Source organism: Taudactylus pleione, unplaced genomic scaffold (assembly GCF_031769625.1).
Source record: "Taudactylus pleione unplaced genomic scaffold, aTauple2 ptg000314l, whole genome shotgun sequence".
NCBI lineage: Eukaryota > Metazoa > Chordata > Amphibia > Anura > Myobatrachidae > Taudactylus > Taudactylus pleione.
Window position 1 is genome coordinate 3,447,180 of NW_028284715.1, and position 22,821 is coordinate 3,470,000.

Consider the following 22,821-nt stretch of genomic DNA (forward strand, 5'->3'; position numbering starts at 1 on the left):
CCGTGTGCATGCGCGCGGCTACCATTCACTGACTGGAGAGGGCTGGGGGAAGCCCAGCCAGTGACGGAGTGCTGGGCTTTACCCCCAGCCTGACGTTATTTGGAGGCGTGCCATGCGGGCACGCCTCCAAATAACATCACACAGGTCACGCCCGGTGAGGTTAGGGCACTCTCTCAAGAGCCGGGACAGGGTGCTCAGAACCCTGGAGATGGCCTTGGAGGCACTGATGGAATAGGAGTAGAAGGGTGTATGTGCAGAGGTAGAGGCACTGATGGAGTGGGATTAGAAAGGAGCATGCGCAGAGGTAGAGGCACTGATGGAGTGGGATTAGAAAGGAGCATGCGCAGAGGTAGAGGCACTGATGAGTGGGATTAGAAGGGAGCATGCGCAGAGATAGAGGCACTGATGTAGAGAGAATAGAAGGGCATATGTGTAGAGGTAGAGGCACTGATGAGTGGGAGTAGAAGGGAGCATGCGCAGAGGTAGAGGCACTGATGAGTGGGAGTAGAAGGGAGCATGCGCAGAGGTAGAGGCACTGATGAGTGGGAGTAGAAGGGAGCATGCACAGAGGTAGAGGCACTGATGGAGTAGAAGGGCGCATGCGCAGAGGTAGAGGCACTGATGAGTGGGAGTAGAAGGGAGCATGTGTAGAGGTAGAGGCACTGATGAGTGGGAGTAGAAGGGAGCATGCGCGGAGGTAGAGGCACTGATGAGTGGGAGTAGAAGGGAGCATGCACAGAGGTAGAGGCACTGATGGAGTAGAAGGGAGCATGCACAGAGGTAGAGGCACTGATGGAGTAGAAGGGAGCATGCGCAGAGGTAGAGGCACTGATGTAGAGAGAGTAGAAGGGCATATGTGTAGAGGTAGAAGCACTGATGGAGTGGGAGTAGAAGGGAGCATGCGCGGAGGTAGAGGCACTGATGGAGTGGGAGTAGAAAGGAGCATGCGCGGAGGTAGAGGTACTGATGTAGAGAGAGTAGAAGGGCATATGTGTAGAGGTAGAGGCACTGATGAGTGGGAGTAGAAGGGTGTATGCACAGAGGTAGAGGCACTGATGGAGTGGGAGTAGAAGGGAGCATGCGCAGAGGTAGAGGCACTTGTGTAGAGAGAGTAGAAGGGCATATGTGTAGAGGTAGAGGCACTGATGGAGTGGGAGTAGAAGGGAGCATGCGCAGAGGTAGAGGCACTGATGGAGTGGGAGTAGAAGGGAGCATGCGCGGAGGTAGAGGTACTGATGAGTGGGAGTAGAAGGATGTATGCACAGAGGTAGAGGCACTGATGGAGTGGGAGTAGAAGGGAGCATGCACGGAGGTAGAGGCACTGATCTAGAGAGAGTAGAAGGGCATATGTGTAGAGGTAGAGGCACTGATGAGTGGGAGTAGAAGGGTGTATGCACAGAGGTAGAGGCACTGATGTAGAGAGTAGAAGGGCATATGTGTAGAGGTAGAGGCACTGATGAGTGGGAGTAGAAGGGAGCATGCACAGAGGTAGAGGCACTGATGGAGTAGAAGGGAGCATGCGCAGAGGTAGAGGCACTGATGTAGAGAGAGTAGAAGGGCATATGTGTAGAGGTAGAAGCACTGATGGAGTGGGAGTAGAAGGGAGCATGCGCGGAGGTAGAGGCACTGATGGAGTGGGAGTAGAAAGGAGCATGCGCGGAGGTAGAGGTACTGATGTAGAGAGAGTAGAAGGGCATATTTGTAGAGGTAGAGGCACTGATGAGTGGGAGTAGAAGGGTGTATGCACAGAGGTAGAGGCACTGATGGAGTGGGAGTAGAAGGGAGCATGCGCAGAGGTAGAGGCACTTGTGTAGAGAGAGTAGAAGGGCATATGTGTAGAGGTAGAGGCACTGATGGAGTGGGAGTAGAAGGGAGCATGCGCAGAGGTAGAGGCACTGATGGAGTGGGAGTAGAAGGGAGCATGCGCGGAGGTAGAGGCACTGATCTAGAGAGAGTAGAAGGGCATATGTGTAGAGGTAGAGGCACTGATGAGTGGGAGTAGAAGGGTGTATGCACAGAGGTAGAGGCACTGATGTAGAGAGTAGAAGGGCATATGTGTAGAGGTAGAGGCACTGATGGAGTGGGAGTAGAAGGGAGCATGCGCGGAGTTAGAGGCACTTGTGTAGAGAGAGTAGAAGGGAATATGTGTAGAGGTAGAGGCACTGATGAGTGGGAGTAGAAGGGAGCATGCGCGGAGGTAGAGGCACTGATGTAGAGAGAGTAGAAGGGCATATGTGTAGAGGTAGAGGCACTGATGAGTTGGAGTAGAAGGGTGTATGCACAGAGGTAGAGGCACTGATGTAGAGAGAGTAGAAGGGCATATGTGTTGAGATAGAGGCACTGATGGAGTGGGAGTAGAAGGGAGCATGCGCGGAGGTAGAGGCACTTGTGTAGAGAGATTAGAAGGGAATATGTGTAGAGGTAGAGGCACTTGTGTAGAGAGATTAGAAGGGAATATGTGTAGAGGTAGAGGCACTGATGAGTGGGAGTAGAAGGGAGCATGCGCAGAGGTAGAGGCACTGATGTAGAGAGAGTAGAAGGGCATATGTGTAGAGGTAGAGGCACTGAAGGAGTTGCTGGAAAGATATGAAGTTGACCAGAAAAGAATGGTTATAAAGGGAACCATTGGATGGTGTGCAGGGTGAATGCTGAGAGCAGCAGAGGTCCTGGCGGATGAGAACGGACTCCCGGGGCCAATGTAATAGGGTGAGAGTTTAGGAAATGTGAGAGTTTAGCAGTAATCTCTCACACTAGTACATTGGTCGAGTTTTATCTTCAAAATGGGAAAACATCTGAATGAGAGTTTAAATCGTGAGTTTTTTGGATCTGAATAACATGCGAGTCTGCCTGTTCTCGGACTCTATTACGTTGGCTGAGTTTACAAAGTGTGAGAGATTACTGCTAACATCTCACTTTCTACACTCTCACCCTATTACATTTGGCCCCTGGACTTTACAGTACGTAGATCATTATATGTGAATGCCGGCTCAGCAGAATGTTGGGGGCAGAAGCTCAACTGCAAAGAGCTGGAAATGGATTAAGAAGAGAAAGTGAGATCAGGAGATTGTACATAAATCATTCCAGTCATTTCATTCAAGGGGGAGAAAAGAAATAACAAGAGAAAAAAGTAATGGAGGAGGGTGGGGAGACCGAGAGAGGGGAGGAGAGAGGGGAGGAGGGGGGGGGGAGACCGAGAGAGGGGAGGAGAGGGGGCGGAGAGACAGAGAGAGGGGAGGAGGGGGGGGAGAGACTGAGAGAGGGGAGGGGAGGGAGAGACAGAGAGGGGAGGGGGGGGGAGACAGAGAGAGGTGAGGAGAGGGGGCGGAGACACAGAGAGAGGGGAGGAGGGGGGGAAGAGACAGAGAGAGGGGAGGAGGGGGGGAAGAGACAGAGAGAGGGGAGGAGGGGGGGGAAGAGACAGAGAGAGGGGGGAGACACAGAGAGAGGGGAGTAGAGGGGGGAGAGACAGAGAGAGGGGAGGAGAGGGGGGGAGACAGAGAGAGGGGAGGAGAGGGGGGGGAGACAGAGAGGGGGGGAGACACAGAGAGAGGGGAGGAGGGGGGGGCACAGAGAGAGGGGAGGGGGGGGAGACAGAGAGAGGGGAGGATAGGGGGGAGACAGAGAGAGGGGGGGAGACAGAGAGAAGGGGGGAGACAGAGAGAGGGGTGGAGAGGGGGGGAGACACAGAGAGAGGGGAGGGGGGGAGAGACAGAGAGAGGGGAGGAGAGGGGGGGGAGACAGAGAGAGGGGAGGAGAGGGGGGGAGACAGAGAGAGGGGAGGAGAGGGGGGGAGACACAGAGAGGGGGGGAGACACAGAGAGAGGGGAGGAGGGGGGGGCACAGAGAGAGGGGAGGGGGGGGAGACAGAGAGAGGGGAGGATAGGGGGGAGACAGAGAGAGGGGGGGGAGACAGAGAGAGGGGAGGAGAGGGGGGGAGACACAGAGAGAGGGGAGGGGGGGAGAGACAGAGAGAGGGGAGGAGAGGGGGTGGAGACAGAGAGAGGGGAGGAGGGGGGGGACAGAGAGAGGGAAGGAGAGGGGGGGAGACAGAGAGAGGGGAGGAGAGGGGGAGAGACAGAGAGGGGAGGAGAGGGGGGAAGAGATGGATAGAGGGGAGGAGAGGGGAGGAGAGGGGGGAGACAGAGAGAGGGGAGGAGAGCGGGGAGAGTTGGATAGAGGGGGGAGAGATTTAGAGAGGGGAGGAGAGGGGGGAGACAGAGAGGGGAGGAGAGGGGGAAGAGATGGATAGAGGGGAGGAGAGGGAAAAGAGATGGTTTAATTGAGGTTTAGTGAGATGAGATTGTGTTTAACGAAGAATGGAAATGTGCAAATGGAGAGAGACAGATGGAAGAAATGAGCTAGAGGCAGCAATTTAATATACTGTATACTGTAGAGGATTGTGCATTTCCATGTTTTCCTAAAGAACACTGAGGATAGGAGATCACAAAGGACTGTTTATAGAGATATTTAGAGCAGATAAAGATATAGATTAGATATAGATCAGATATAGATCTGTAAATAAGTTTTCCAAAGTAATTTGCTCAGATATTAGACAATTTTGTAGTCCATTTTTTTCTTTAATAAAGTACATTATAAATGATTTAGTTGTCTTTTTAGGACAGTGAAGCCAACATCTCTGGTGACTTTGAGGTTTAATCGATGTTTAATTCAACTGTCCACGACTAAACAATACATTATTTCTAGCGCCAGGTATATTCGTCCTTGTTAGCAGATGCACTAATACTAATAGTAATATATCTTGTAACATGCCATCAGAATACATCGGTCACTTCCCAATGGCTACATGTAAAGCTGGGGGTTCTATCATTGGTGTAAGCAGATTAAGGACAGGATGTACTAAAGGTGAAAATGCAGTAAAACCCACGAAAATGCAGTTTTCAGTGATGTTACCGCATTCCCCGATGGGTAACACCACCTGAACGATATGAAGCCTATGGGCTTCTTATCGGGACGCTGCCCCTTGGGAGGGATCCGATCAGATCCCTCCCATCACCCCCCGCAGTCTTCCACGCATGCGCAGAAAGACGGCCGCGGGGACTTCTGGGTGTTAAAGTCCCTCTGTCCAGAGCCATCGCAAAAGGACAACTCTTATTAGGAGAGCTGTTCTTTACGATATTCTTGCTACATACAGTGGTATGTACCCTAAAGACAAGGGGGATGTACCACATCGCAGATACGATGCTTAATACATCCCGCCCTAAGGGCCTGACTCATCGATAGAAGCAGCGTCGATAATGTACGCAGTTGAGCAATTTGTTGCTTCTGCACATGCGCGAGAAGTCCAGGATACCCTTACTGCACACGCTCTGTCATTAGCAATTGCGTATAGAATCGCTAACACTTGCAAAGGAGTTTTGCGATCCCTGGACGTATCAGGGTGGAGACTGGGAGGGAACCTAAAGTGATTGCAAAAATGGGGCCGTTTCATGGGCATGTCTGCCTTTTTGAGAAAGCCGCCGAATGCGGTGAAACGCGTCAAGGACTTACAGATGAGTGTCCATACACTTCCAGATCAGCGCCTAACAGAACTGCACTGTTTGGAACAGCCTCTCACTTGCATTATATTGTTCCACTGTGGCACCCCTACCTCCGCACTGATTGAGTTTACACTGAGCTTCACGGCATTACCCAGCCGCAACCATACCTGATCATCCAGCTCAGCGCTGCACTACAAGCTTGGAGGGGAGGGGGGGGAAACACAGCTGGGAGATGGACAGCCATAGTGGTGACTTGGCTAGCAGGAGCAGCGATCCCACTGCGCTGTCGGAACGGACCTGCTGTTTACCTCATACATCACCACACTATTTTTTATTCATTGGAATATTCTCCCACTGAGGCGATCGGGGATTTCCCCTAGATCCAGTAAAGTGCAGTCATCATTCCGTACTGTTACATGCAGTAACATTGACCCTATAAATACTGATCTGTTCTTTAACTTTGCATCTCTGAACACTTTATATCAGCAATATCCTCTGGAGTGAGACATTTAATCCATTTAGTGGAACTGTCAAAACTTTTCTCCACCTGCACAATATGTGGATGTTTTTTTGTATTTTTTATTAAATAGATTGCATACAATTTAGATTGCCTATGTCTTGCCCTAGTAATTGGGTTATATTTTACTACATTTATTAATAAATAATATCTTTATTATTATCCCTATAGTGACTTTTGTGTATGCAGCGCTTTCTCCACCTATTTGTCTATGTCTGGGAACAATGTTGGTGTGTTTACACACTCCATCGCAAATGCACAGACCACGCAGCCTGAAAGTGGGCGTCTCACCGCTCGTACACTCTATCGCACTGTCCCGCACAAACGGAAAGCTGGGACTAGCATTTACATGTTTCCGTAACCGCTATTAAGACAGCGTCTGCCATCTTGGCTACATTACCAACCTGCTCTGAGTCAGGCCCTCAATCAGGAATAGCAGGGAACAGCCTTCTGCCCCTATGGATGTATAAGATGCTGAATGACAAGATTCTTCCCCATTACTTGATCATTAAATGCACATTGTGGGGATCGGTATGAAATGTCCGGCGGTTCAAATCCCAAAGTTGTAAGACCGGCACCAGTGAAGATCCCAACAGCTCCAAAAGTAAGTATTAACTAATTTACCCCCCCAACCTAATGCCTAACCCCCCCCTTCCCCGTAACCTATAGTTTCCCGGGGGGGGGGATGTCTAACCCAAACCCCCCTTCCCCTAGCCTAAACATAACCCTCCCGGGGGGGGGCTAGCCATAAGTCCCCCTGGAGCCCTAAAACCTAACCCCCCCACAGCTGTCCGCACCCGGCTTATCTTCGTTCGGTATGCCTGGTATCGCGCTCCCAGCGTAGGTCTAATGACAGATGTTGGGATTTCCACGCCTGCCATTAGTACCTTGCCGGGATTTGACAGTCCTGACTGCATCCCGCATTGTGTGCTCTGCTCCTCAGCAAGCTGAGTGATTTGGCAATACCGGTAATTGCTGAGCCGCAGACATAGACGTGTGCGACAGAACGGTAGAGGCTCAAGGCAGAGGGTGAAGGTAATTATAGAAATCTATGATCTTTGATGACCTTACACTGACTGCGTGAAAGGACAGCACTTTATATTGGAGTGGCCGGGAGTTTGAATCCTGGCAGCGTCAGGCAGACAAAAGCAGAGATCCCAGCAGCCCGACAGCGCTGGAAATCCCGATCGTCCTTAGGGGGGTTAGGTTAATAGATACTTACCTAACTCTAACCTCCCTCCCTGTGTCTAACCCTAATCCCCCCCTCCCCCCTTCCTAAACCTAAATCCCCCGGGGGGTGCCTGACCATAACCCTCCCTCACCCTAGCCTAACCCTCCCGGGGGGGGGGGGGGGTGCCTAACCCTTAGTCCCCCCTGGGAGCCCTAAACCTAACCCTCCCCCCCCTAGCAGCTGTCCACTGGCGGCGCCCGGCCTCCCTTCGTTCGGGATGCTGGGCGCCAGTCTCCCGGCGTCGGAAAAATGACAGTCGTCTAGATTTAGACGCCTGTCATTTAACCCTTGCCGGGATAAAGCAACCGGGAAGCCGGTTGTCGGGCTTACGTCAGCCGGCTTCCCGATTGCATCCCTTTATATAAAAGAATGTTTTTTCCGGTTACTGAATTGCAAAGGAATTTAATGCACAAGAACATCATGTCTTCAATATAAGACGTATATAGGTCTGTTTAGATATCGGTCAGATCTAATTTTGGGAGGGACAGTAACTGTTCCAATCTAACTTGTTGCAGGGGCAGATCCCAGAGTATGTTTGTTACCAGCCTTTGTATAACGTGCTAACAAAATGTACACAGGAAAAGGATTAATGCACAAGGACAAGACCTATTGCCATATTATTTCTGATGTTTCAGTCTCATCAGGAGTAACTAGTTATTTTTTTTCTGGCAACACATTATTAAAATTACTAAGTTTCATTTTAAAGACAGTAAAGAAAATAGTAAAAAAAAAACCTATCCAGCGATGAGACTGCAGAACAGAACTAGAACACAAACTTTAACTGTCATTTATATTATCTGTAGCGGATTCAGAAATAAGGGCTCTTCGGAATGGCTCTTTGTTGACAAGGGGTTAAAGAGAACTCATCATCTGCTCCTATAAAACCACATTTATAAATAACATATTACCTTCCTTATACATCACAGCTGTAATGCTTTGCCAGTGTCTCAGGTTCCCAAGGTGATGCCACAGAGAGTCTGCCTAATCAGGGGAAGCAGCATGGGTTGGCAGGTACTAATTACCCAAATCCAAACTTGTTGGAGGGGGCCCGGCTCATCCCCCACCCTTACATGTCAGTGGGGGGAATTCAATTGAACGCGCTATTGAATAGCGACAGGAGGGACAATACACTGCCCTATGTGGTCAGAGAATTGCCGGTTAACGCGCCTTAACAAGGGTGTTAAGGAGAGTTAACCGGCATTCTCTGACCAAAGTGCCAGGCGCGCAGCTGTTAGCGCAGAACTATGCAGAAAAACTGCTGCGCGCCAGGCACTTTGGTCGGATTTCTCCCCGCATCCCCAGGGGGGTGCGAGAAGAAATCCTTAGCGCGACCAAACAGCGCAGTGTATTGAATAGCTGTGGGCGCTCCTTCCCGTCGCTATTCAATAGCGCGTTCAGTACAGTACAGTACATGCACCCCAAATCTGCCATACCATATTTTCCAGTAATCCAGGTTGTGACATTTTGTAGTGTGGGGAGACTGCCCTGGTCCTTGCCGGTATAGAATGTTATATTTGCCATTGTTGGTTTGTATTAATAAAGTAATATTTAATCTACACATGGCTACCACTCTTAATGTGGAGAAATAGAACACACCACTAAAGGGGGGAGATATAGAAACCTTTATACATCTGTTACACAGCCATTCATCGTAAGTACTGTTACACCATCTATATAAATTTAGATTATTGAAAAGAAAAACCTTTATGTGCTCAAGATATTCATTTTATTGTGAGTTGTGGTACGCACCACTTGCACATTATTTTCAGGTGGTTATTATAAAAGGGAGACATACCTGAAAGAGACCTTTTTACGTATTTCAAATATTAATTTCACTGTGAGTCATGGTATGTACCACTGCCTGTTATCCAGCGTCCATTATAAGTGATCCTTAGAAACGTCTATACTCTCACACAGGGAGGCCAATCCAGGGTCGTATATTCAATCCCAGCATTCGGGATTGAAAAAAGATCAATCCTGGGATTCCCGGGATTGAGTTGCTGAATAGGGCAGGCGGGCGGGCGCGACCTCTGACGTCAGGTCACACTGCTCACAGCCTAGGCCGCGTCTCAGCTAGTGCTGCAGGTGCTCAGCGCTGCCCGGCCTTAAAAAAAATCAACCAATTAAACAGCGCAAAAAACAAACTGCACTCACTAATCCAAAATCACGGGATTGGTAGCTCCAATACTGGGAATTTAAATCCTGTCACATTTTAGGCCAAAATCCTGGGTTCCCGTAAAACCAGATTCCGGGATTGGCCTCCCTAATCCCATTACCATCACCTAGAGTGAGTGGGTCACATATATGGGAGTAGCCGTGTATTATTGGCCAAATTAGGACACTGATTTGTTCATTTTCTATTTGAAAAACACACACACACACACACACACACACACACACACACACACACACACACACACACACACACACACATTATATATACATACATACAAAATGAATAGAACATAGTCAAGACATTGGCAAAGTTAGATATGTTTTTTATTTGAAATAATAATTTTCTCCTTCAAACTTTGCTTTTGTCAAAGAATGCTCCCTTTGCAGCAATTACAGCATTGCAGACCTTTGGCATTCTGTTAATTTGTTGAGGTAATCTGAAGAAATTTCACCCCACGCTTCCTGAAGCACCTCCCACAAGTTGGATTGGCTTTATGGGCACTTGTTCCGTACCATACGGTCAAGCTGATCCCACAACAGCTCAATGGGGTTGAGATCTGGTGACTGCACTGGTCACTATTACAGACACAATACCAGCTGCCTCCTTCTTCCCTAAATAGTTCTTGCATAATTTGGAGGTGTGCTTTGGGTCATTTTCCTGTTGGAGGAAATTGGCTCCAATCAAGCGCTGTCCATAGGGTATGGCATGGCATTGCAAAATGGAGTGATAACCTTCCTTATTCAAAATCCCTTTTACCTTGTACAAATCTCCCACTTTACCAGCACCAAAGCAGTCCCAGACCATCACATTACCTCTACCATGCTTGACAGATGGCGTCAGGCACTCTTCCAGCATCTTTTCACTTGAATAGCCTTCATTTCTAAGAACAAGAAAAGACTGTAGAGTTTCACATGAAAGTTCTCTTTTTCTGGCCATTTGGAGATTATAATCGAACCCACAAATGTGATGCTCCAGATACTTAACTAGCTCAAAGGAAGGCCAGTTTTATAGCTTCTCTAACGAGCAAACCCATGTTCAGCTGTGCTATCATAATTGCACAAGGGATTTCAATGGTTTTCTAATCATCCATTAGTCTTCTAAGGCGCTCAGCAAACACAATGTACCATTAGAACATTGGAGTGATGGTTGCTGGAACTGGGCCTCTATACACCTATGCAGATATTCCTTTAAAAACCAGACGTTTGCAGCTAGTATAGTCATTTACCACATTAACAATGTATAGAGTGTATTTCTGATTTAATGTTGTCTTCATTGAAAAAAACAGAAATGTCCTTATTTTTTTTACAGAAAAGCACTAAGTGACCACAAACTTTTGAACGTGTGTGTGTGTGTGTGTGTGTATATATATATATATATATATATATATATAACTATAATATATATAAAAAATCACTCTTGCATCTGGTATTACACAGCCTCCAACAAAACCTATTGACGGTGGGAGGAACAATTGGAGAGGAGGACATTTTCTGTCTATCAGGAACTTATTAGAACATTCATATCCAACACAATTTAATTTTTTTTTTCTCACTATAGACACAATTAAAAAGGTTATTATATTTATTGCATTTTACTCTATCCCACTGTACCTCTCCTTGTCCTATATCATCCTTAGTTGATGCCGGAAAGATCAGAAATCTGAAAAACATTTGCCCCATAAAAAAGTATTTTTTGGGTAGGGGTATATATTAAAAAAAGGGGATTTTGTGTTACTTACCGTTGAATCCTTTTCTCTGAATCAGGCTGGGGGACACTGGACCATGGGGGATTGTAAGTTGGGGCTGGAGCTGGCACTTAATAAAACTGTAGCTTTAAATCCTATGCTCCTCCCTCCCTGCAATCCCACAATTCCAGTACTTCTTTAAAAAAGCCCAGAGAGGAGTAGCAAGAACCCCATGAAAAGGTTTAGAACAACCAAACAAACCAGTAGGGAAAATACCGGTCCAGAACCAAACACCTCACACGACTGAGCGTGAGGGAGGGCTCGCAGTATCCCCCAGCCTGATTCAGAGAAAAGGATTCAACAGCAAGTAACCAAAAATCCCCTTTTCTCCTTCGTGAAGGCTGAGTGACTGGACCATGGGACGTTCAAAAGCTACCCCCAGGGAAGGGACCGCTCAGGCTGCCTGACCGGAGAACTGTACAAACAAAGTGGATGGCACCGGGGGCAAAAAAACCTGAAACATAAATATGAGCAAACGTGCGGACATGGGACCAGACTGCCGCACAAACCCATTCTGTGCTTCTGAAGTCCCGCATCGTGTTGCCCAAGAGTTCACCTTGCAGCCTAGTACGACAACGAGAGAGAAATACCTGCAGCGTCATCACTCCCAGGCCCAGAAGTCCAGGCACAAAAACCAACCGAGGAAGTCACTCGATAGAAAAGAGCCTACTTGTACTGGGTCTGGACAAAGTGAAAGACCGCCCCGGGCCCACCAACCTCGGGAGAATATCAGTGTACCATGACTAGCGCCACCAGGATTAACCTCACTCGGAAAGCCTTAATGCCCCTGTAGACCTGAAGGAACAGTGTGGACGCGGACCCCGATGCTCTGGATAAAAATTCCACAGAACAGTCAAGGCAGCCACTTGCGGATGCCAGTAGATACCAGGTCCCATCCAAAACTTTGGAGCATTGTAAATGTGCCGAGAGGCCCTGAAATCCCCACGGGGAAGGAAGGCATCACTCCCAAACAGTAGGAAGACCGCGAGAGAGAGAGACCACTGCCCCGGGAGAAACGTGGTGCTGCTGAGGAAGTCCACTGTCCAATGTCCCACTACTGGCGAGGTCACCCGAGAGAGATTGAACAAAGGTTTCCGCCCCGGAAAGACTACGGTATTGCTGCAGTGCACTTTTGCCTGGTGGTCCTCCGACCAACTGTGACCAGCCAGTGAGGAAGGACAGGGCCCCTCAGAACGATGGCTTGGAGCTCTAGCCCATCAAAACAGCCGAGCCGTTGCGGATGGTGACCCAAGGCCACAGAGCTGACAAGCAACTTCACAGCACCTTAGTCCAGAAGACTCACGGCTGTGGCCACTATGAGCACATCCCGAAGGACCAAGGAGTGGACCTGGGGAGAAGAACAGAAACCCTCCACCAATGGAGTGTTGGGAACGGAACAAGAGGGATGCCAAGCAACCCTGTCAAGTTTGGCAAATTACTCACTGGGACTCCCGTAAGTACAACCTGGTTTAGTGAATGTTCAACACGGTCCACGGACGAGGCGCCGACCGAACCGTTGAGACCAAGGTCGGTAGGGTCCCTGCACTGTCCGCCACAAGACAACAATCCTGGAGAGAGGTGTCAAAGGCCACCCCCAGAACTGAAGGCGCAGACACGGAAGCAAGGAAGACCTTGCAAAAGGCGGGACACAGCCCTGATCCGAAAGTACTTGTTTCTAGAAACTGTGCATTGTGGCTGGACCAAGATGCAATATATAGCACCTATCCTTGTGTATCAATGCCTATTTACCTATAGATTGTAAGCTTGCAAGCAGGGCCTTCCTACCTATATATCTGTCTGTTATTACCCAGTTTTGTTCTATCAATGTTGACAATTGTAAAGGAATATGCTGCGCTATATAAGAAACTGTAAATAAATAAGTAACCTAAGAAGGTCCGTAACTCTGAAGTAGAGGTATCCTACACAAGCATAACCTCCAAAGGGAGCAAATTGTGATACCTGCTGTGCACACTAGCAGCTACCGTATTGTGGTGTAAACACACGGAGCCAGGCTTCACGGTAGGTCCCGGAATAGACAAGGAACCGAGCCAATTGCCCACTGGGGAAGTAGGACAACCTGCCTCAAACGGAATCCGAAGACACGTTCCAGACGTGTAGCGTAGGGGTATTAGGATCCCAGATTTAAGAGAATGAGAACTGAATAAGCCACTACCTAGTGCGCAAGGCACAAAGAGACCAGAGCATCCGGAAAGAGCCAGTCGGCCTGCGAACCAGGAAAGGGAGATAACTCCAGTTTCCGTACCTGCGGCTGAACTGAGAGGAGAAAAAAATTAAGATAAAGCTACAGTACCTACAAGGGCTGCATTAGCAGCCCATCCAAACGTGCCCTTCTCCTCAGGCACTCAAAGACTGGAATTGTGGGATTGCAGGGGGGAGGAGCATAGGATATAAAGATAGTTTTATTAGGTGCCAGCTCCAAGCCCCAACCTACAATCCCCCATGGTCCAGTGTCCCCCAGCCTTGAAGAAGGAGAAATAAAAATGTACATATAACAAGAGATATGGTAAGAACTTACCTTTGTTATCTGTTTCTACGAAGTCCATATGGTCCACAGGGTTGACCTTGGGGTATAGCTGGATCTGGATCCACGGGCACCACGCAGTTAAAGCTTTGCTGCTCCCAGGATGCACTTGGGTCCGTCCTCCTCTATACCCCACCCCCGGTCACAGGCACCTCAGTTGGTAAGCAGCTAAGGCTGGAGGAGGAGACTAAACAGAGAGAAGGAAGACTGGAACACACAAGAAACCATACTCACAGAAATGGGAGACGGAAAACCGGTGACCAGCCACACAGCCCATTTGAAGCCACGTGCGTCAGGGCGGGCGCCCTGTGGACCCTATGGACTTCGTAGAAACAGAGATAACAAAGGTAAGTTCTTACCATATCTCTTGTTTTCTACTTCAGGGTCCATAGGGGGTCCACAGGGTTGACCTTGGGGATGTCCCAAAGCAGTTCAACTAAGGGCGGGGATGCTCCTGTGCTGAAAGGAGTACCCGGCGCCCAAAGGATGCATCCTGAGAGGCGAAGGTGTCAAACGCATAGAACCTCAAAAACGTTTGAATGGAAGACCAAGTGGCCGCCTGACACAGCTGAACAGCGAAGGCGCCACGTCTAGCAGCCCAAGAGGGACCCAAAGAACGAGTGGAATGAGCCTTAACAGAGGCTGGCACAGGTAAACCCTCCTGTGCATAAGCCTCACAAATAACTGAACGAAGCCAACGGGCTAACGTTTGCTTGTTGGCAGGCCAACCCCTCTTGTGAAAACCGAAGAGGACAAACAACGAATCCGACTTCCTAACCGAAGCAGTCCGGTCCACATAGATTCTAAGTGCCCGGACTACATCCAAGGAAGCCTCACCAGCTGAAAGATCAGGTGACTGAAAAGCTGGCACGACAAGCTCCTGATTAATGTGAAACTTGGAGACCACTTTGAGCAAAAATTCAGGACGAGTGCGGAGCACCGCTCTGTCCTGATGAAAATTCAGAAAAGGGGGGCGACAGGAAAGCGCCCCCAACTCTGACACCCTCCTGGCAGAAGCAATTGCTAGGAGAAAAACGGTCTTGAACGTCAGCCACTTGAGGTCCACCACCTCAAGAGGCTCAAAAGGAGGACCCTGCAAGACCCGTAGCACCACCGCCAAGTCCCAAGGAGCCACAGGAGGCACGAAGGGAGGCTGTATCCTGAGAACACCCTGGAAAAAGGTGTGAACATCCGGTAGTGTAGCAATCCATCGCTGAAACCACACGGACAAAGCAGACACATGAACCTTCAGAGAGGCCAGGCGTAAGTCGAGGTCCAAACCTGATTGAAGGAACTCCAAGATTCTGGAAACCCGGAACACCTAAGGATCATAGTTTCTGGATTCACACCACTGAAAGTGCGCCACACCCTGTGGTAAATCCGTGCGGAGGCAGGCTTGCGTGCCCTAAGCATGGTACCAATGACCGAACTGGAGAAACCCCTAGACCTCAAGACGGCTGTCTCAAGAGCCACGCCGTCAAAGACAGCCGACCCAGATCCGGGTAAAGGCAGGGCCCTTGAGACAATAGGTCCCGACGCTGAGGAAGAAGGTACGGAGCGTCGATGGAGAGACACCTCACATCGGAGTACCAAGGACGTCTTGGCCACGCCGGAGCAACCAGCACGAGCGTGCCGCCGGCCTGCTTGAGTTTCCGCAGAATCCGAGGAAGTAAGGATATCGGAGGAAACAGATACGCCAGGTGAAACGTCCATTTCACCGACAGCGCGTCTACCAGACTGGCGCCTGCGTCTCTTGTCCGTGACCCGTAAACGGGCAACTTGTGATTGCGACGGGAGGCCATCAAGTCCAGCTCTGGCAGCCCCCACCTGTCCACGAGTAGCTGGGTGAAGCGACCATTCCCCGGGATGCACGTCGTGACGGCTGAGGAAGTCCGCCTCCCAATTGAGGACTCCGGGAATGAAGACTGCCGAGATCGCTGGAATGTGACACTCCGCCCAAGCAAGGATGCGAGACACCTCCGACATCGCTCGACTTCGAGTTCCTCCTTGGTGGTTGATATACGCCACCGTGGTGGCGTTGTCGGACTGCACCTGAACCGCCCTTCCGTGAAGAGCGGGACCGGACGACTGCAGGGCCCGATAAACCGCCCGCAGTTCCAGAATGTTGATGGGAAGAAGAGCTTCTTCCGCAGACCAACGACCCTGAAGTGACAACGAGCCGGTCACTGCCCCCCAACCCCGAAGACTGGCATCCGTCGTGAGTAGGACCCAGTCCGGGATCCAAAAGGGGCGCCCCTCGACCAGATGAGCTGTCTGAAGCCACCAAGCCAAAGACTGTCGAACCTCCGGGGACAACACCAGCAACTGAGAGCGGATGCAGTGAGGTAACCCGTTCCATTCCGATAGAATCAGCCCCTGCAGAGGCCGGGAATGGAACTGGGCAAATTCCACCACGTTGAACGTTGACACCATGGAGCCCAAAACCCTCATAGCCGAATGGACAGACAGGCGGCAACTGCTCAGGCAACTGTGTATCCTCAGCTGCAGGGAGGAGACCTTCTCCGGGGTCAGGAAGATCCTTTGCTGACGAGAATCCAGCAGGGCTCCCAAATGAACCATCCGCTGAGATGGAATCAGGGAGGACTTTTTCCAATTTATCAGCCACCCGTGCGCTTGCAGGCAAGCGACCGTCAAGTGGAGATGATGAAGCAGTACCTCCGGGGAACTCGCCAGCAACAGGAGGTCGTCCAGATACGGTAGTAGCCGTACATTCTGGTTCCGAAGATGTGCGGCCATGACCGCCATAATCTTCGTGAACACCCTCGGTGCCGTGGAGAGACCAAAGGATAGCGCCCGGAACTGGTAATGGTGTTGAAGGATAGTGAACCTCAGATACCGCTGGTGCGAAGGTGCTATCGGAACATGGAGGTAGGCGTCCTGGATATCCAGGGACACCATGTAATCCCCCGGTTCCATCGCCAGAATGATGGAACGTAACGTTTCCATCCTGAACTTGGGAACTCTGAGGAATTTGTTCAGAGACTTCAAGTTGAGGATAGGGCGATGAGAACCATTGGGTTTCCGCACCAGAAACAGAGAAGAATAGTACCCCGTCCCTCGTTGTAATTGAGGAACGGGAACAATGACCCCTGCTGTCAGCAAGGACTCTATAGCTTCCTGAATCTGTAAAGACTTGGTCGTATCCTGAGAAGGACTCGTGCAGAAAAACTGGTGGGGCGGTCTGTGCCGAAAAGACAGGGCGTACCCCTGGGAGACCACTTCTCGAACCCAGGCATCCGTGGTGGTATTGTGCCAGCACTGGGCAAATAGAAGAAGTCAGCCTCCCACTCTGGGGTCCCCCAGAGGGAGGCCCGTCCCATCAGGCAGAAGGTTTATCTTCCTGCTTGGAAGAAGGGCGCCTGGCACTCCTGGGCTGCTTCTTGGGCTTAGAAGCGGCCTTGGTCGTCGACTGCCTCGGGAAGGACTGACCTTTTGCCTTGCCCTGAACCCGAAATGACCGAAAAGCAGAGCTCCGTACCTTGGTAGGAGCAGAAGCCGAAGGGAGGAAGGCTGATTTAGACTTAGCCAGAGTGTCCACAATTTTGTCCAAGTCTGGACCAAAAAGCAACTCCCCATTAAAAGGTAAGGCCTCCAGTCCCTTTTTGGAGTCAGCGTCAGCTCTCCAAGACCTCAGCCACAAGGACTGACGCGCCGACACAGCTGCAGCCGACACCCGAGAGGTTAGCAGGCTTGCGTCTAACAATGCTTCCCCAATGTAGGAAGCCGCATCCCTCATTTGACCTATCAACGCTCTCTGGATCTCCGGAGCATCTTCCGGAAAGGTATCCTCCAAAGCATTGGCCCAGCTCTCGATGGCCTTAGCCACCCAAGAGATGGCCATGGACGGATGGGCCACCGCCCCCGAGAGAGAGTAGATAGACTTCAAACAAGTCTCCACCTTCCTGTCCGTGGGATCTTTCAGGGAGGAGATCGACGGCAAAGGCAGCGTAGCGCTTTTAATTAAGCGGGAAAAGTGGGAATCCACCGCTGGAGGAGTTTCCCACTTCCTGCAATAAGCCTCCGGAAAAGGATAGTTCGAAGCCAACCGCTTCTGCGGTTGAAACCTCTTGCTGGGCAACTGCCAGGCCCCTGCCATATGATCCGTCAATTGATCGGACAGGGGAAAAACCATCAAAGCTACCTTGGCCTTTTTAAAATTTGGGTATTTTGACCTGGGGGCGGGCACATCCTCCTCAATGTGAAGGATGGCCCGCACCGCCCTAACAAATGCCGGCACATTAATGGAAGACTTAGCCTCCATCTCCTGGGCCCCGGCATCCGAGTCAGAGTCTTCATGGATCTCCCCGTCATCCGAAGACACATCCGTGTCCGTGAACTGAGCCGCCAGTGAAGCTGGAACGGAACGCTTGGACGCCCGTGGGGGCAAAACACTGTGCAACATATGTTGAAAAGCCGATGACGAAGCCGCCAGACTCTGAACAGAGCTGGAGAGGACGTCCACCCAAGGCGGGGGTACTGCCTGAGGATACCCCTGAAAAGGTACCATCGACTGCTGCGGCACCGTGGGGGATTGCACGTATACCGGCAAACCCGCATAAGGACCCACAATCTGAGACCCGGGAGGAGACTGCACCAGACGAGTCACACCCGGGGAACGGGGGATGGTAGGCTGGGGCAACGCCCTAGAAGGGGCCGCAGTCGGGACCGCAAGTCGGTCCGCGATTGACGCCAGCACTTGCGTAAACATCGCCCACGGAGGATCCTGCGCCACCGGGGGTTTAGAGGGTCCAGGTACCAACTGGCACCGCACGCACAGACCGTCCTGAGACAAATCTGCCCCGTCAACCCCTGCCGAACAGCGTCGTCAGGAAAACAACACAGGAACCTCGGAGCGCTCATTCCCCTCATCAGACATGACACAAACTTTTTTGCAATAAAAGTGTCTCACCGAAACGAGGTAAGGCGTATAACACCCACGCACTCCCAAGTTTGCAACCCAAACAGCCCACAATATGGTACTGAGGAACACACCGCAGTATGTGACGGACCTCACAAATACGTAGATTTATATAAGTGAGGTACACAGAAAGAACACCACTCCCCCACGCACCTGTGGGCCGTAGGAGAAGGAAAGGGATAGGTAAAGAGCTGACAGTAAGTAGAAAATAAGCACAGACAGCAGCACTAGCAAAAGTCACATACCATGCAGAGACGTTATACTCACTGCACCTTCCGCTACAATCAACCTCCCAGATTCAGTGTCTGGGAGGGATATAGCGCTGCGAACACTGTCCTTTGCAGGGGGAGAGGTACGCAGGGGGACTGGTCCACTGGAAGCCTGCCTGGGAGCTCTGCGATGCTGCCTGAGGAAGATGGCCGCCGGAGAGCTCTGAGGAGGTGGCCAGAAGATAACAGCCCAGCGACGCCAGCACACATGAGAGAAGGCGCGCTGGGCTGAGGGGAGGAGCGCTGAAGCAGGGAAGGCTGCCTCCCCTGCTAGTACTAAACCCCCGGGGAAGCCGGTTCCCCGCCGGTACTTACACCCCGAGGGCCAGCGGTCACGCGGGGTATTCCTGAAGAGGGGGAGCCTGCCGCCGCGACTAGCGCCGCCGGTCTGTCCCCAGAGACCGGCGGCATGAAGACTGCATTATCCCTGCGTGCAGCGCTGACAGCGCTGCACGCGGCTTACCTGGCCCCTTCAGTCCAGCAGCGATCCTTGGGAGGTCCCGGAGCCACGCTAGTACTGACTCCGGGGTCCCGCTGCGATCCCCGGATCAGTACCGGCGTCGCAGCGCCAGCGGGGCTGTTGGAGCGGCAGCGTAGACGTCCAGATGGACAGTCTGATGCTGCCGCTCTGAAGACAGTAAAAATAAAATAAAATCTTCGTTTTTTTTTTTTTAAATAAAAAATAAAGCTTAGGGGCTGCTTATACAGCCCCACTGCGCAGGGTGACCCGACTCCGGCCGGGCACCAACTAAAACTGAGGTGCCTGTGGCCGGGGTATAGAGGAGGACAGACCCAAGTGCATCCTGGGAGCAGCAAAGCTTTAACTGCGTGGTGCCCGTGGATCCAGATCCAGCTAGACCCCAAGGTCAACCCTGTGGACCCCCTATGGACCCTGAAGTAGAAATATTGATACATGAGGTGTGGATGATGATGACTAAATGGGGGGCCCTCCCACGGGGATCTATCACCACTAGGGGGGGTGGAGAGGGGGGGTGAGGTTTGATGAAGCCAGGGATCTTTTGCCACTGGACTATATATTTTGGGGGGTGGAAAGTGATATTACTATATGGGGGGGAGGGGGTGTGTGTGTGTGTGTGTGTGTGTGTGTGTGTGTGCTCTTGCAATTCTATCTTTCTGGGGACTTGGGGTGGACAGCACACCAACACCGGTGGGACATCTAGCACAGTGGGGACCTAAAATGAAGTCCCCACGAGTCAAACCATTGGAGACAAAAGAGGAGGCATGTACCTGTTACCCCACATAGCAATTGGGCATGTCCCTGAAAATCACGTTTCCAAGAGTTTTATGGGTGTCGGTGTGTATGCCGTGCTGAGGGTGTGTGTTTAAGAGATCTCTGACAGAAAAAAAATAAAATAAAATTGGGGTGCAATGGCGCCACTTGGCCACCGGGGGGGCGCGTGTCCCCACCTTACGCTCTCCCCATGTTTTAAATTCATTTCTGGCTATTTAGAGGGAAAAAATAAATTGGGGTGCAATAGCGCCACTTGTCCACCGGGGGGGGCGCGTGTCCCCCCATGTTTTAATTTCATGGGTGGCTATTTAGAAAAAGAAAAAAAAAATTGGGGTGCAATGGCGCCACTTGTCCACCGGGGGGGGCGCGTGTCCCCCCATGTTTTAATTTCAGGGGTGGCTATTTAGGAAAAGAAAAAAAAAATTGGGGTGCAATGGCGCCACTTGTCCACCGGGGGGGGGGGGGCGCGTGTCCCCCCATGTTTTAATTTCAGGGGTGGCTATTTAGAAAAAGAAAAAAAAAATTGGGGTGCAATGGCGCCACTTGGCCACCGGGGGGGCGCGTGTCCCCCCATGTTTTAATTTCATGGGTGGCTATTTAGAAAAAGAAAAAAAAAAATTGGGGTGCAATGGCGCTACTTGTCCACCGGGGGTGGGGGGGGGGGTGGGTTTGGGGGGGCGCGTTTCCCGACCTTACACTCTCCCCATGTTTTCATTTCATGGGGGGGGTGTCTATTTTTTCCCCCTAAAAATATTTTTTTGGAGTGCAATGGCGCCACGTGTCCACCAGGGTGGGAGGGGGTGCCTGGGGTTTTTCCCCCCCCCCCACCTTACAGTCTCCCCATGTTTTTACTTCATGGGCGGCCTCTGTTTTATTTTTATTTTTTTTCCCAAAAATTTTCTCGGGGTGCTGCTGCACCGGCGCCAGGCGTCCGCCGGGGGGCGCCACCGTGCCGGTCGAGCCCGAGCCCCCTCCCCAGCCACCCATTGGCCCCTCAGGCCTCGGGGCGGCGGTCCCGGGAGGCCGACTCCCCTCTGCGGAGGCCCCAATGAGGTCGGATCTGGGTGCCCGCGTCCGTCCGGCGCTTCCAAGGCCTCGGGGAAGAGAGGGGGAAGTCGCCGCTGAAGGTGGCGCGCAGCGCCGATGGCGAGACCCACGGGGGAATTCCTCCCCCGGATTGTTAGGAGCGGGCAAGAGAGAAGGACGGGGCGGGGTCTTATCCCACCCGACGAGGCCCAGGCCGTGCTCCATGAGACCCATGGGGACTCTGCGAGCGAGGTGGCCCGGAGAGGGAACCAGGAGTGCAAGGGAGGTTCTGTGTCTGAGGTTGCCCGGGCAGGGCTCCAGGCGTAAAAGGGCAGAGAGGCCCCTCTACTATCTTGGAAGCCTGCGTGGGCTGAACAGGGCGAATCTTCTCCCTCCCTTTACCAGGAGCGTGAGGGAGTTGCCGTGACGGAGCTTGCCCGAGCAGGGAACCGGAGGGTGACCGGGGTGAGAGCCCCATCCACCAGTGCGGGAGCCCCGTGGGTCTTGCGTTGAGGCTTAATGAGGACGACCCTTCCGTGCGGTGCACTGCCACCTGGTGGCAGACAGGGGAACTGCAACCTCTGGAAGTCCCAATGAGGTCGGGAAAAAGGGCCCGATGCCGGGACCCGGTTCCAGGAGGTCGGGTAAAATCTGCCGGCGCCCCGCAAAAGGTGGCGCGCAGCAGCGACGCCGTGACGTCCGAGGGAATTCCTCGGGCGGATTGATAGGTGGTGAAGAGATGCGAGAGAGAGAGCCAGGAAGAGATCCGTGGGGCACAGCGCGAGTTTTCCCAGTTTCACCCGAGTTACCCTTCCAATCGATGGGGGCACTCTTTGTCCCAGGTTGATTCTGCTGAAAGTGCATGGCTCCAAGAGTGCAAGGGAGGTTCTGTGTCTGAGGTTACCCGGGCAGGGCTCCAGGTGTAAAAGGGCAGAGAGGCCCCTCTGCTATCATGGAAGCCTGTGTGGGCTGAACAGGGTGAATCTTCTCCCTCCCTTTACCAGGAGCATGAGGGAGTTGCCGTGACGGAGCTTGCCCGAGCAGGGAACCGGAGGGTGACCGGGGTGAGAGCCCCATCCACCAGTGCGGGAGCCCCGTGGGTCTTGCGTTGAGGCTTAATGAGGACGACCCTTCCGTGCGGTGCACTGCCACCTGGTGGCAGACAGGGGAACTGCAACCTCTGGAAGTCCCAATGAGGTCGGGAAAAAGGGCCCGATGCCGGGACCCGGTTCCAGGAGGTCGGGTAAAATCTGCCGGCGCCCCGCAAAAGGTGGCGCGCAGCAGCGACGCCGTGACGTCCGAGGGAATTCCTCGGGCGGATTCATAGGTGGCGAAGAGATGCGAGAGAGAGAGCCAGGAAGAGATCCGTGGGGCACAGCGCTAGAAGGCTCGAGGTGCCCCTGAGCCACCCTTCCGATCGATGAGGCACCCCGCGTCCCGGCGGGGAGGGACGATCGCTCGGCCGGAACCCAGGGGTCCCGGTTGGTTTCATGGGCGAACCTGACCCTCCCTCAGCCCACGGCGCGCCCGGCACCCCTCCGCCACGAGGGCGTCCGGTCCACCAGGTGTCCGCCTTGCGCTCCGACCCCCTTTCACCGGGGGGGACCGGGAGGGCAGGCGGGCCCTG